Source organism: Rhopilema esculentum, chromosome 4, assembly GCF_057945365.1.
Source record: "Rhopilema esculentum isolate cy_ngs chromosome 4, ASM5794536v1, whole genome shotgun sequence".
In the NCBI taxonomy this organism is placed as follows: domain Eukaryota; kingdom Metazoa; phylum Cnidaria; class Scyphozoa; order Rhizostomeae; family Rhizostomatidae; genus Rhopilema; species Rhopilema esculentum.
Window position 1 is genome coordinate 14,098,286 of NC_142818.1, and position 12,356 is coordinate 14,110,641.

Below are 12,356 nucleotides of genomic sequence, written 5' to 3' on the forward strand. Positions count from 1 at the left end.
GTTTATAGTGCTTTAGACGGACGACTTTATCTTGAGGACACTGAGGTGTGACTGAAAACGTTTTACAATTGTTAAGCAGGGATCGTCCTCGTGATTATTCAAAGGCTCTTGTTCGTGTTCATCGGCAATACCCAAAGTTCCCGTTATATTTACAGAATAATTATTTAGAATTTCAGCAACTTTGCCTTCTTCTGATTCAACGACGCCACTTTCTAAAAGGGTGATACAAGAGCTACTTTGAATCTTATTTGAAAACAAAGGTTTTACAGTTATCCAGAACCTCTTGTTGTCACTGACAAGTTTTGGGTCAAGTTGAGCATAGTAAGACCTCTTATTTTGACGTAGGATTTTCACACACAGGTTTCTTTGCCTTTTATAAACAGCCCAATTTTCATTTCTTCGTGTTTTATTAAAACTGTTTTTTAGCCGTGTGCGCTTCATATTTGCCTTTCTAAGTTCTTTGGTCATAAAGGGTCAATTGTTAGCCCTAAGATATTTTTTCTTTAGAGGTGCTTGCTTATCTCTTAACTCGTATGCTCGTATTACTCGTATCCTGGTTTTTTGATATAACCATACGCATGTAACCAGATTTGTGCTTTTAAGAAACCAGTTTCAATATGGCTAGTTTCCGTTGAAAGCAGATCGATGAAACCAAAGTATTTTATACTATTTGCGTCATGTAACCAGTTAGCTTCAAGTCCTTTCTTTTCATGTAGCCAGATTCATTTCTATCTAGTTGCATCAACCTACCAATTCTCTTCTAGCCTGTTCTCTTGATGTAACCAGATGCTTGCAACGGGAACTTTGCTTTTAAGAAACGAGTTTCAATAAGGCTGGTTGCCGTTAAAGCCAGATCGTTGAAACAAGATCATTTCTATCTAGTTTCGTGATGTAACTAGTTGTCTTCCAGCATGTTTTTTTGATGTAGCCATTTGCATGTAACCAGAATAGCGCTTTAGAGAAACGAGTTTCAATAAGACTAGTTCCCATATAGACCAGGTCATTTATATCTATTTGCATCATGAAACCAGCTGTCTTCCATCTTGTACTCTTGATGTAACCAGATTAATGTAACCAGAATTGTGCTTTCAAGGAACAAGTTCCAATATGGCTATTTGCAGTTGTAACCAGATCGTTGAAACAAGATCATTTCTATGAAGTTGCATTATGTAGCCAGTTGAATTCAAATCTGATTTTTTGATGTAACCAGACGCATGTAACCAGAATTGTGCTTTTAAGAAACCAGTTTCAATATGGCTAGTTTCTGTTGAAACCAGATCGTTGAAACCAAAGTATTTTTTACTATTTGCGTCATGTAACCAGTTGGCTTCAAGCCCTTATTTTTGATGTAACCAGATTCATTTCTATCTAGTTGCATCAACCTACCAATTCTCTTCTAGCCTGTTCTCTTGATGTAACCAGATGCTTGCAACGAGAACTTTGCTTTTAAGGAACGAGTTTTAATAAGGCTAGTTGCCTTTAAAACCAGATCGTTGAAACAAGATCATTTCTATCTGGTTTCGTCATGTAACTAGTTGTCTTCCAGGATGTTTTTCGATGTAACCATATGCATAAAGCCAGAATTGCGCTTTAGAGAAACGAGCCTCAAGACGAATAGCTCGCACATAAACCAGATCATTTATATCTATCTGTACCATGAAACCAGTTGTCTTCCATTCTGTACTCTTGATGTAACCAGATTCATGTAACTATAATTGTGCTTCTAAGAAACGAGTCTCAATACTTGCAATCGAAACCAAATCGTTGAAACAAGACCATTTCTATGTAGTTGCATGATGTAACCAGTTGACTTCTAACCTGTTTTTTTGATGTAACCAGACGCACGTAACCAGAATTCTGCTTTTAAGAAACCAGTTTCAATATGGTTAGTTTCCGTTGAAACCAGATCGTTGAAACCAAAGTATTTTTTACTATTTGCGTCATGTAACCAGTTGGCTTCAAGCCCTTTCTTTTGATGTAACCAGATGCATTTAACCAGAACTGCGCATTTAAGAAACATGTTTCAATAAGGCTAACTTCAGTTGAAACCAAATCGTTGAAACCAGATCATTTCTATCCAATTTCATCAAGAAACCAGTTGTCGTCCAGCCCTTTCTTTTGATGTAACCGGATTCATTTCTATCTAGTTGCATCAACCTACCAATTCTCTTCTAGCCTGTTCTCTTGATGTAACCAGATGCATTTAACCAGAATTGTGCTTTTCAGAAACCAGTTTCAATATGGCTAGTTTCTGTTGAAACCTCATCGTCGAAACCAAAGTACTTTTTACTATTTGTGTCGTGTAACCAGTTGACTTCAAGCCTGTTCTCTTGATGTAACCAGATGCATTTAACCAGAACTGCGCATTTAAGAAACATGTTTCAATAAGGCTAGTTTCCGTTGAAAGCAGATCGATGAAACCGGATCATTTCTATCTAATTTCATCATGTAACCAGTTGTCTTCCATCCCTTTCTTTTGATGTAACCAGATTCATGTAACTATAATTTTGCTTCTAAGAAACGAGTCTCAATACTTGCAATCGAAACCAGATCGTTGAAACAAGATCATTTCTATCTGGTTTCGTCATGTAACTAGTTGTCTTCCAGCATGTTTTTTGATGTTACCATATGCATGAAGCCACAATTGCGCTTTAGAGAAACGAGCCTCAAGACGAATAGCTCGCACATAAACCAGATCATTTATATCTATCTGTACCATGAAACCAGTTGTCTTCCATCCTGTACTCTTGATGTAACCAGATTAATGTAAGTATAATTGTGCTTCTAAGAAACGAGTCTCAATACTTGCAATCGAAACCAGATCGTTGCAACAAGACCATTTCTATGTAGTTGCATGATGAAACCCGTTGACTTGTAACCTGTTTTTTTGATGTAACCAGACACATGTAACCAGAATTGTGCTTTTTAGAAACCAGTTTCAATATGGCTAGTTTCCGTTGAAACCAGATCGTTGAAACCAAAGTATTTTTTACTATTTGCGTCATGTAACCAGTTGGCTTCAAGCCCTTTCTTTTGATGTAACCAGATTCATTTCTATCTAGTTGCATCAACCTACCAATTCTCTTCTAGCCTTTTCTCTTGATGTAACCAGATGCTTGCAACAAGAACTTTGCTTTTAAGAAACGAGCTTTAATAAGGCTAGTTGCCTTTAAAACCAGATCGTTGAAACAAGATCATTTCTATCTGGATTCGTCATGTAACTAGTTGTCTTCCAGCATGTTTTTTGATGTAACCATTTGCATAAAGCCAGAATTGCGCTTTAGAGAAACGAGCCTCAAGACGAATAGCTCGCACATAAACCAGATCATTTATATCTATCTGTACCATGAAACCAGTTGTCTTCCATTCTGTACTCTTGATGTAACCAGATTCATGTAACTATAATTGTGCTTCTAAGAAACGAGTCTCAATACTTGCAATCGAAACCAAATCGTTGAAACAAGACCATTTCTATGTAGTTGCATGATGTAACCAGTTGACTTCTAACCTGTTTTTTTGATGTAACCAGACGCACGTAACCAGAATTCTGCTTTTAAGAAACCAGTTTCAATATGGCTAGTTTCCGTTGACACCAGATCCTTGAAACAAAAGTATTTTCCATAAATTGCCCCATGTAACTAGTTGGCTTCAGGCCTGTTTTCTTCATGTAACCAGATGCATTTAACCAGAATTGTGCTTTTCAGAAACCAGTTTCAATATGGCTAGTTTCTGTTGAAACCTCATCGTCGAAACCAAAGTACTTTTTACTATTTGTGTCGTGTAACCAGTTGACTTCAAGCCTGTTCTCTTGATGTAACCAGATGCATTTAACCAGAACTGCGCATTTAAGAAACATGTTTCAATAAGGCTAACTTCAGTTGAAACCAAATCGTTGAAACCAGATCATTTCTATCCAATTTCATCAAGAAACCAGTTGTCGTCCAGCCCTTTCTTTTGATGTAACCGGATTCATTTCTATCTAGTTGCATCAACCTACCAATTCTCTTCTAGCCTGTTCTCTTGATGTAACCAGATGCATTTAACCAGAATTGTGCTTTTCAGAAACCAGTTTCAATATGGCTAGTTTCTGTTGAAACCTCATCGTCGAAACCAAAGTACTTTTTACTATTTGTGTCGTGTAACCAGTTGACTTCAAGCCTGTTCTCTTGATGTAACCAGATGCATTTAACCAGAACTGCGCATTTAAGAAACATGTTTCAATAAGGCTAACTTCAGTTGAAACCAAATCGTTGAAACCGGATCATTTCTATCTAATTTCATCATGTAACCAGTTGTCTTCCATCCCTTTCTTTTGATGTAACCAGATTCATGTAACTATAATTTTGCTTCTAAGAAACGAGTCTCAATACTTGCAATCGAAACCAGATCGTTGAAACAAGATCATTTCTATCTGGTTTCGTCATGTAACTAGTTGTCTTCCAGCATGTTTTTTGATGTTACCATATGCATGAAGCCACAATTGCGCTTTAGAGAAACGAGCCTCAAGACGAATAGCTCGCACATAAACCAGATCATTTATATCTATCTGTACCATGAAACCAGTTGTCTTCCATTCTGTACTCTTGATGTAACCAGATTCATGTAACTATAATTGTGCTTCTAAGAAACGAGTCTCAATACTTGCAATCGAAACCAAATCGTTGAAACAAGACCATTTCTATGTAGTTGCATGATGTAACCAGTTGACTTCTAACCTGTTTTTTTGATGTAACCAGACGCACGTAACCAGAATTCTGCTTTTAAGAAACCAGTTTCAATATGGCTAGTTTCCGTTGACACCAGATCCTTGAAACAAAAGTATTTTCCATAAATTGCCCCATGTAACTAGTTGGCTTCAGGCCTGTTTTCTTCATGTAACCAGATGCATTTAACCAGAATTGTGCTTTTCAGAAACCAGTTTCAATATGGCTAGTTTCTGTTGAAACCTCATCGTCGAAACCAAAGTACTTTTTACTATTTGTGTCGTGTAACCAGTTGACTTCAAGCCTGTTCTCTTGATGTAACCAGATGCATTTAACCAGAACTGCGCATTTAAGAAACATGTTTCAATAAGGCTAACTTCAGTTGAAACCAAATCGTTGAAACCAGATCATTTCTATCCAATTTCATCAAGAAACCAGTTGTCGTCCAGCCCTTTCTTTTGATGTAACCGGATTCATTTCTATCTAGTTGCATCAACCTACCAATTCTCTTCTAGCCTGTTCTCTTGATGTAACCAGATGCATTTAACCAGAATTGTGCTTTTCAGAAACCAGTTTCAATATGGCTAGTTTCTGTTGAAACCTCATCGTCGAAACCAAAGTACTTTTTACTATTTGTGTCGTGTAACCAGTTGACTTCAAGCCTGTTCTCTTGATGTAACCAGATGCATTTAACCAGAACTGCGCATTTAAGAAACATGTTTCAATAAGGCTAACTTCAGTTGAAACCAAATCGTTGAAACCGGATCATTTCTATCTAATTTCATCATGTAACCAGTTGTCTTCCATCCCTTTCTTTTGATGTAACCAGATTCATGTAACTATAATTTTGCTTCTAAGAAACGAGTCTCAATACTTGCAATCGAAACCAGATCGTTGAAACAAGATCATTTCTATCTGGTTTCTTCATGTAACTAGTTGTCTTCCAGCATGTTTTTCGATGTAACCATATGCATGAAGCCAGAATTGCGCTTTAGAGAAACGAGCCTCAAGAAGAATAGCTCGCACATAAACCAGATCATTTCTATCTATCTGTACCATGAAACCAGTTGTCTTCCCTCCTGTACTCTTGATGTAACCAGATTAATGTAACTATAATGGTGCTTCTAAGAAACGAGTCTCAATACTTGCAATCGAAACCAGATCATTGAAACAAGACCATTTCTATGTAGTTGCATGATATAACCAGTTGACTTCTAACCTGTTTTTTTGATGTAACCAGACGCACGTAACCAGAATTCTGCTTTTAAGAAACCAGTTTCAATATGGCTAGTTTCCGTTGACACCAGATCCTTGAAACAAAAGTATTTTCCATAAATTGCCCCATGTAACTAGTTGGCTTCAGGCCTGTTTTCTTCATGTAACCAGATGCATTTAACCAGAATTGTGCTTTTCAGAAACCAGTTTCAATATGGCTAGTTTCTGTTGAAACCTCATCGTCGAAACCAAAGTACTTTTTACTATTTGTGTCGTGTAACCAGTTGACTTCAAGCCTGTTCTCTTGATGTAACCAGATGCATTTAACCAGAACTGCGCATTTAAGAAACATGTTTCAATAAGGCTAACTTCAGTTGAAACCAAATCGTTGAAACCAGATCATTTCTATCCAATTTCATCAAGAAACCAGTTGTCGTCCAGCCCTTTCTTTTGATGTAACCGGATTCATTTCTATCTAGTTGCATCAACCTACCAATTCTCTTCTAGCCTGTTCTCTTGATGTAACCAGATGCATTTAACCAGAATTGTGCTTTTCAGAAACCAGTTTCAATATGGCTAGTTTCTGTTGAAACCTCATCGTCGAAACCAAAGTACTTTTTACTATTTGTGTCGTGTAACCAGTTGACTTCAAGCCTGTTCTCTTGATGTAACCAGATGCATTTAACCAGAACTGCGCATTTAAGAAACATGTTTCAATAAGGCTAACTTCAGTTGAAACCAAATCGTTGAAACCGGATCATTTCTATCTAATTTCATCATGTAACCAGTTGTCTTCCATCCCTTTCTTTTGATGTAACCAGATTCATGTAACTATAATTTTGCTTCTAAGAAACGAGTCTCAATACTTGCAATCGAAACCAGATCGTTGAAACAAGATCATTTCTATCTGGTTTCGTCATGTAACTAGTTGTCTTCCAGCATGTTTTTTGATGTTACCATATGCATGAAGCCACAATTGCGCTTTAGAGAAACGAGCCTCAAGACGAATAGCTCGCACATAAACCAGATCATTTATATCTATCTGTACCATGAAACCAGTTGTCTTCCATTCTGTACTCTTGATGTAACCAGATTCATGTAACTATAATTGTGCTTCTAAGAAACGAGTCTCAATACTTGCAATCGAAACCAAATCGTTGAAACAAGACCATTTCTATGTAGTTGCATGATGTAACCAGTTGACTTCTAACCTGTTTTTTTGATGTAACCAGACGCACGTAACCAGAATTCTGCTTTTAAGAAACCAGTTTCAATATGGCTAGTTTCCGTTGACACCAGATCCTTGAAACAAAAGTATTTTCCATAAATTGCCCCATGTAACTAGTTGGCTTCAGGCCTGTTTTCTTCATGTAACCAGATGCATTTAACCAGAATTGTGCTTTTCAGAAACCAGTTTCAATATGGCTAGTTTCTGTTGAAACCTCATCGTCGAAACCAAAGTACTTTTTACTATTTGTGTCGTGTAACCAGTTGACTTCAAGCCTGTTCTCTTGATGTAACCAGATGCATTTAACCAGAACTGCGCATTTAAGAAACATGTTTCAATAAGGCTAACTTCAGTTGAAACCAAATCGTTGAAACCAGATCATTTCTATCCAATTTCATCAAGAAACCAGTTGTCGTCCAGCCCTTTCTTTTGATGTAACCGGATTCATTTCTATCTAGTTGCATCAACCTACCAATTCTCTTCTAGCCTGTTCTCTTGATGTAACCAGATGCATTTAACCAGAATTGTGCTTTTCAGAAACCAGTTTCAATATGGCTAGTTTCTGTTGAAACCTCATCGTCGAAACCAAAGTACTTTTTACTATTTGTGTCGTGTAACCAGTTGACTTCAAGCCTGTTCTCTTGATGTAACCAGATGCATTTAACCAGAACTGCGCATTTAAGAAACATGTTTCAATAAGGCTAACTTCAGTTGAAACCAAATCGTTGAAACCGGATCATTTCTATCTAATTTCATCATGTAACCAGTTGTCTTCCATCCCTTTCTTTTGATGTAACCAGATTCATGTAACTATAATTTTGCTTCTAAGAAACGAGTCTCAATACTTGCAATCGAAACCAGATCGTTGAAACAAGATCATTTCTATCTGGTTTCGTCATGTAACTAGTTGTCTTCCAGCATGTTTTTTGATGTTACCATATGCATGAAGCCACAATTGCGCTTTAGAGAAACGAGCCTCAAGACGAATAGCTCGCACATAAACCAGATCATTTATATCTATCTGTACCATGAAACCAGTTGTCTTCCATCCTGTACTCTTGATGTAACCAGATTAATGTAAGTATAATTGTGCTTCTAAGAAACGAGTCTCAATACTTGCAATCGAAACCAGATCGTTGCAACAAGACCATTTCTATGTAGTTGCATGATGAAACCCGTTGACTTGTAACCTGTTTTTTTGATGTAACCAGACACATGTAACCAGAATTGTGCTTTTTAGAAACCAGTTTCAATATGGCTAGTTTCCGTTGAAACCAGATCGTTGAAACCAAAGTATTTTTTACTATTTGCGTCATGTAACCAGTTGGCTTCAAGCCCTTTCTTTTGATGTAACCAGATTCATTTCTATCTAGTTGCATCAACCTACCAATTCTCTTCTAGCCTTTTCTCTTGATGTAACCAGATGCTTGCAACAAGAACTTTGCTTTTAAGAAACGAGCTTTAATAAGGCTAGTTGCCTTTAAAACCAGATCGTTGAAACAAGATCATTTCTATCTAGTTTCGTCATGTAACTAGTTGTCTTCCAGCATGTTTTTTTGATGTAGCCATTTGCATGTAACCAGAATAGCGCTTTAGATAAATGAGTTTCAATAAGACTAGTTCCCATATAGACCAGATCATTTATATCTATTTGTATCATGAAACCAGCTGTCTTCCATCTTGTTCTCTTGATGTAACCAGATTCATGTAACTATAATTGTGCTTCTAAGAAACGAGTCTCAATACTTGCAATCGAAACCAAATCGTTGAAACAAGACCATTTCTATGTAGTTGCCTGATGTAACCAGTTGACTTCTAACCTGTTTTTTTGATGTAACCAGACGCACGTAACCAGAATTCTGCTTTTAAGAAACCAGTTTCAATATGGCTAGTTTCCGTTGACACCAGATCCTTGAAACAAAAGTATTTTCCATAAATTGCCCCATGTAACTAGTTGGCTTCAGGCCTGTTTTCTTCATGTAACCAGATGCATTTAACCAGAATTGTGCTTTTCAGAAACCAGTTTCAATATGGCTAGTTTCTGTTGAAACCTCATCGTCGAAACCAAAGTACTTTTTACTATTTGTGTCGTGTAACCAGTTGACTTCAAGCCTGTTCTCTTGATGTAACCAGATGCATTTAACCAGAACTGCGCATTTAAGAAACATGTTTCAATAAGGCTAACTTCAGTTGAAACCAAATCGTTGAAACCAGATCATTTCTATCCAATTTCATCAAGAAACCAGTTGTCGTCCAGCCCTTTCTTTTGATGTAACCGGATTCATTTCTATCTAGTTGCATCAACCTACCAATTCTCTTCTAGCCTGTTCTCTTGATGTAACCAGATGCATTTAACCAGAATTGTGCTTTTCAGAAACCAGTTTCAATATGGCTAGTTTCTGTTGAAACCTCATCGTCGAAACCAAAGTACTTTTTACTATTTGTGTCGTGTAACCAGTTGACTTCAAGCCTGTTCTCTTGATGTAACCAGATGCATTTAACCAGAACTGCGCATTTAAGAAACATGTTTCAATAAGGCTAACTTCAGTTGAAACCAAATCGTTGAAACCGGATCATTTCTATCTAATTTCATCATGTAACCAGTTGTCTTCCATCCCTTTCTTTTGATGTAACCAGATTCATGTAACTATAATTTTGCTTCTAAGAAACGAGTCTCAATACTTGCAATCGAAACCAGATCGTTGAAACAAGATCATTTCTATCTGGTTTCGTCATGTAACTAGTTGTCTTCCAGCATGTTTTTTGATGTTACCATATGCATGAAGCCACAATTGCGCTTTAGAGAAACGAGCCTCAAGACGAATAGCTCGCACATAAACCAGATCATTTATATCTATCTGTACCATGAAACCAGTTGTCTTCCATCCTGTACTCTTGATGTAACCAGATTAATGTAAGTATAATTGTGCTTCTAAGAAACGAGTCTCAATACTTGCAATCGAAACCAGATCGTTGCAACAAGACCATTTCTATGTAGTTGCATGATGAAACCCGTTGACTTGTAACCTGTTTTTTTGATGTAACCAGACACATGTAACCAGAATTGTGCTTTTTAGAAACCAGTTTCAATATGGCTAGTTTCCGTTGAAACCAGATCGTTGAAACCAAAGTATTTTTTACTATTTGCGTCATGTAACCAGTTGGCTTCAAGCCCTTTCTTTTGATGTAACCAGATTCATTTCTATCTAGTTGCATCAACCTACCAATTCTCTTCTAGCCTTTTCTCTTGATGTAACCAGATGCTTGCAACAAGAACTTTGCTTTTAAGAAACGAGCTTTAATAAGGCTAGTTGCCTTTAAAACCAGATCGTTGAAACAAGATCATTTCTATCTAGTTTCGTCATGTAACTAGTTGTCTTCCAGCATGTTTTTTTGATGTAGCCATTTGCATGTAACCAGAATAGCGCTTTAGATAAATGAGTTTCAATAAGACTAGTTCCCATATAGACCAGATCATTTATATCTATTTGTATCATGAAACCAGCTGTCTTCCATCTTGTTCTCTTGATGTAACCAGATTCATGTAACTATAATTGTGCTTCTAAGAAACGAGTCTCAATACTTGCAATCGAAACCAAATCGTTGAAACAAGACCATTTCTATGTAGTTGCCTGATGTAACCAGTTGACTTCTAACCTGTTTTTTTGATGTAACCAGACGCACGTAACCAGAATTCTGCTTTTAAGAAACCAGTTTCAATATGGCTAGTTTCCGTTGACACCAGATCCTTGAAACAAAAGTATTTTCCATAAATTGCCCCATGTAACTAGTTGGCTTCAGGCCTGTTTTCTTCATGTAACCAGATGCATTTAACCAGAATTGTGCTTTTCAGAAACCAGTTTCAATATGGCTAGTTTCTGTTGAAACCTCATCGTCGAAACCAAAGTACTTTTTACTATTTGTGTCGTGTAACCAGTTGACTTCAAGCCTGTTCTCTTGATGTAACCAGATGCATTTAACCAGAACTGCGCATTTAAGAAACATGTTTCAATAAGGCTAACTTCAGTTGAAACCAAATCGTTGAAACCGGATCATTTCTATCTAATTTCATCATGTAACCAGTTGTCTTCCATCCCTTTCTTTTGATGTAACCAGATTCATGTAACTATAATTTTGCTTCTAAGAAACGAGTCTCAATACTTGCAATCGAAACCAGATCGTTGAAACAAGATCATTTCTATCTGGTTTCGTCATGTAACTAGTTGTCTTCCAGCATGTTTTTTGATGTAACCATATGCATGAAGCCACAATTGCGCTTTAGAGAAACGAGCCTCAAGACGAATAGCTCGCACATAAACCAGATCATTTATATCTATCTGTACCATGAAACCAGTTGTCTTCCATCCTGTACTCTTGATGTAACCAGATTAATGTAACTATAATTGTGCTTCTAAGAAACGAGTCTCAATACTTGCAATCGAAACCAGATCGTTGAAACAAGACCATTTCTATGTAGTTGCATGATGAAACCAGTTGACTTGTAACCTGTTTTTTTGATGTAACCAGACGTATGTAACCAGAATTGTGCTTTTTAGAAACCAGTTTCAATATGGCTAGTTTCTGTTGAAACCAGATCGTTGAAACCAAATTATTTTTTACTATTTGTGTCATGTAACCAGTTGTCTTCAAGCCTGTTTTCTTCATGTAACCAGAAACATTTAAGCAGAAATGGGCGTTTAAGAAACATGTTTCAATAAGGCTACTTTCAGTTGAAACCAAATCGTTGAAACCAGATCATTTCTATCCAATTTCATCATGAAACCAGTTGTCTTCCATCCCTTTCTTTTGATGTAAACAAATTCATTTCTATCTAGTTGCATCAACCTACCAATTCTCTTCTAGCCTGTTCTCTTGATGTAACCAGATGCTTGCAACGAGAACTTTGCTTTTGAGAAACGAGTTTTAATAAGGCTAGTTGCCATTAAAACCAGATCGTTGAAACAAGATCATTTCTATCTGGTTTCTTCATGTAACTAGTTGTCTTCCAGCATGTTTTTTGATGTAACCATATGCATGAAGCCAGAATTGCGCTTTAGAGAAACGAGCCTCAAGAAGAATAGCTCGCACATAAACCAGATCATTTCTATCTATCTGTACCATGAAACCAGTTGTCTTCCCTCCTGTACTCTTGATGTAACCAGATTAATGTAACTATAATGGTGCTTCTAAGAAACGAGTCTCAATACTTG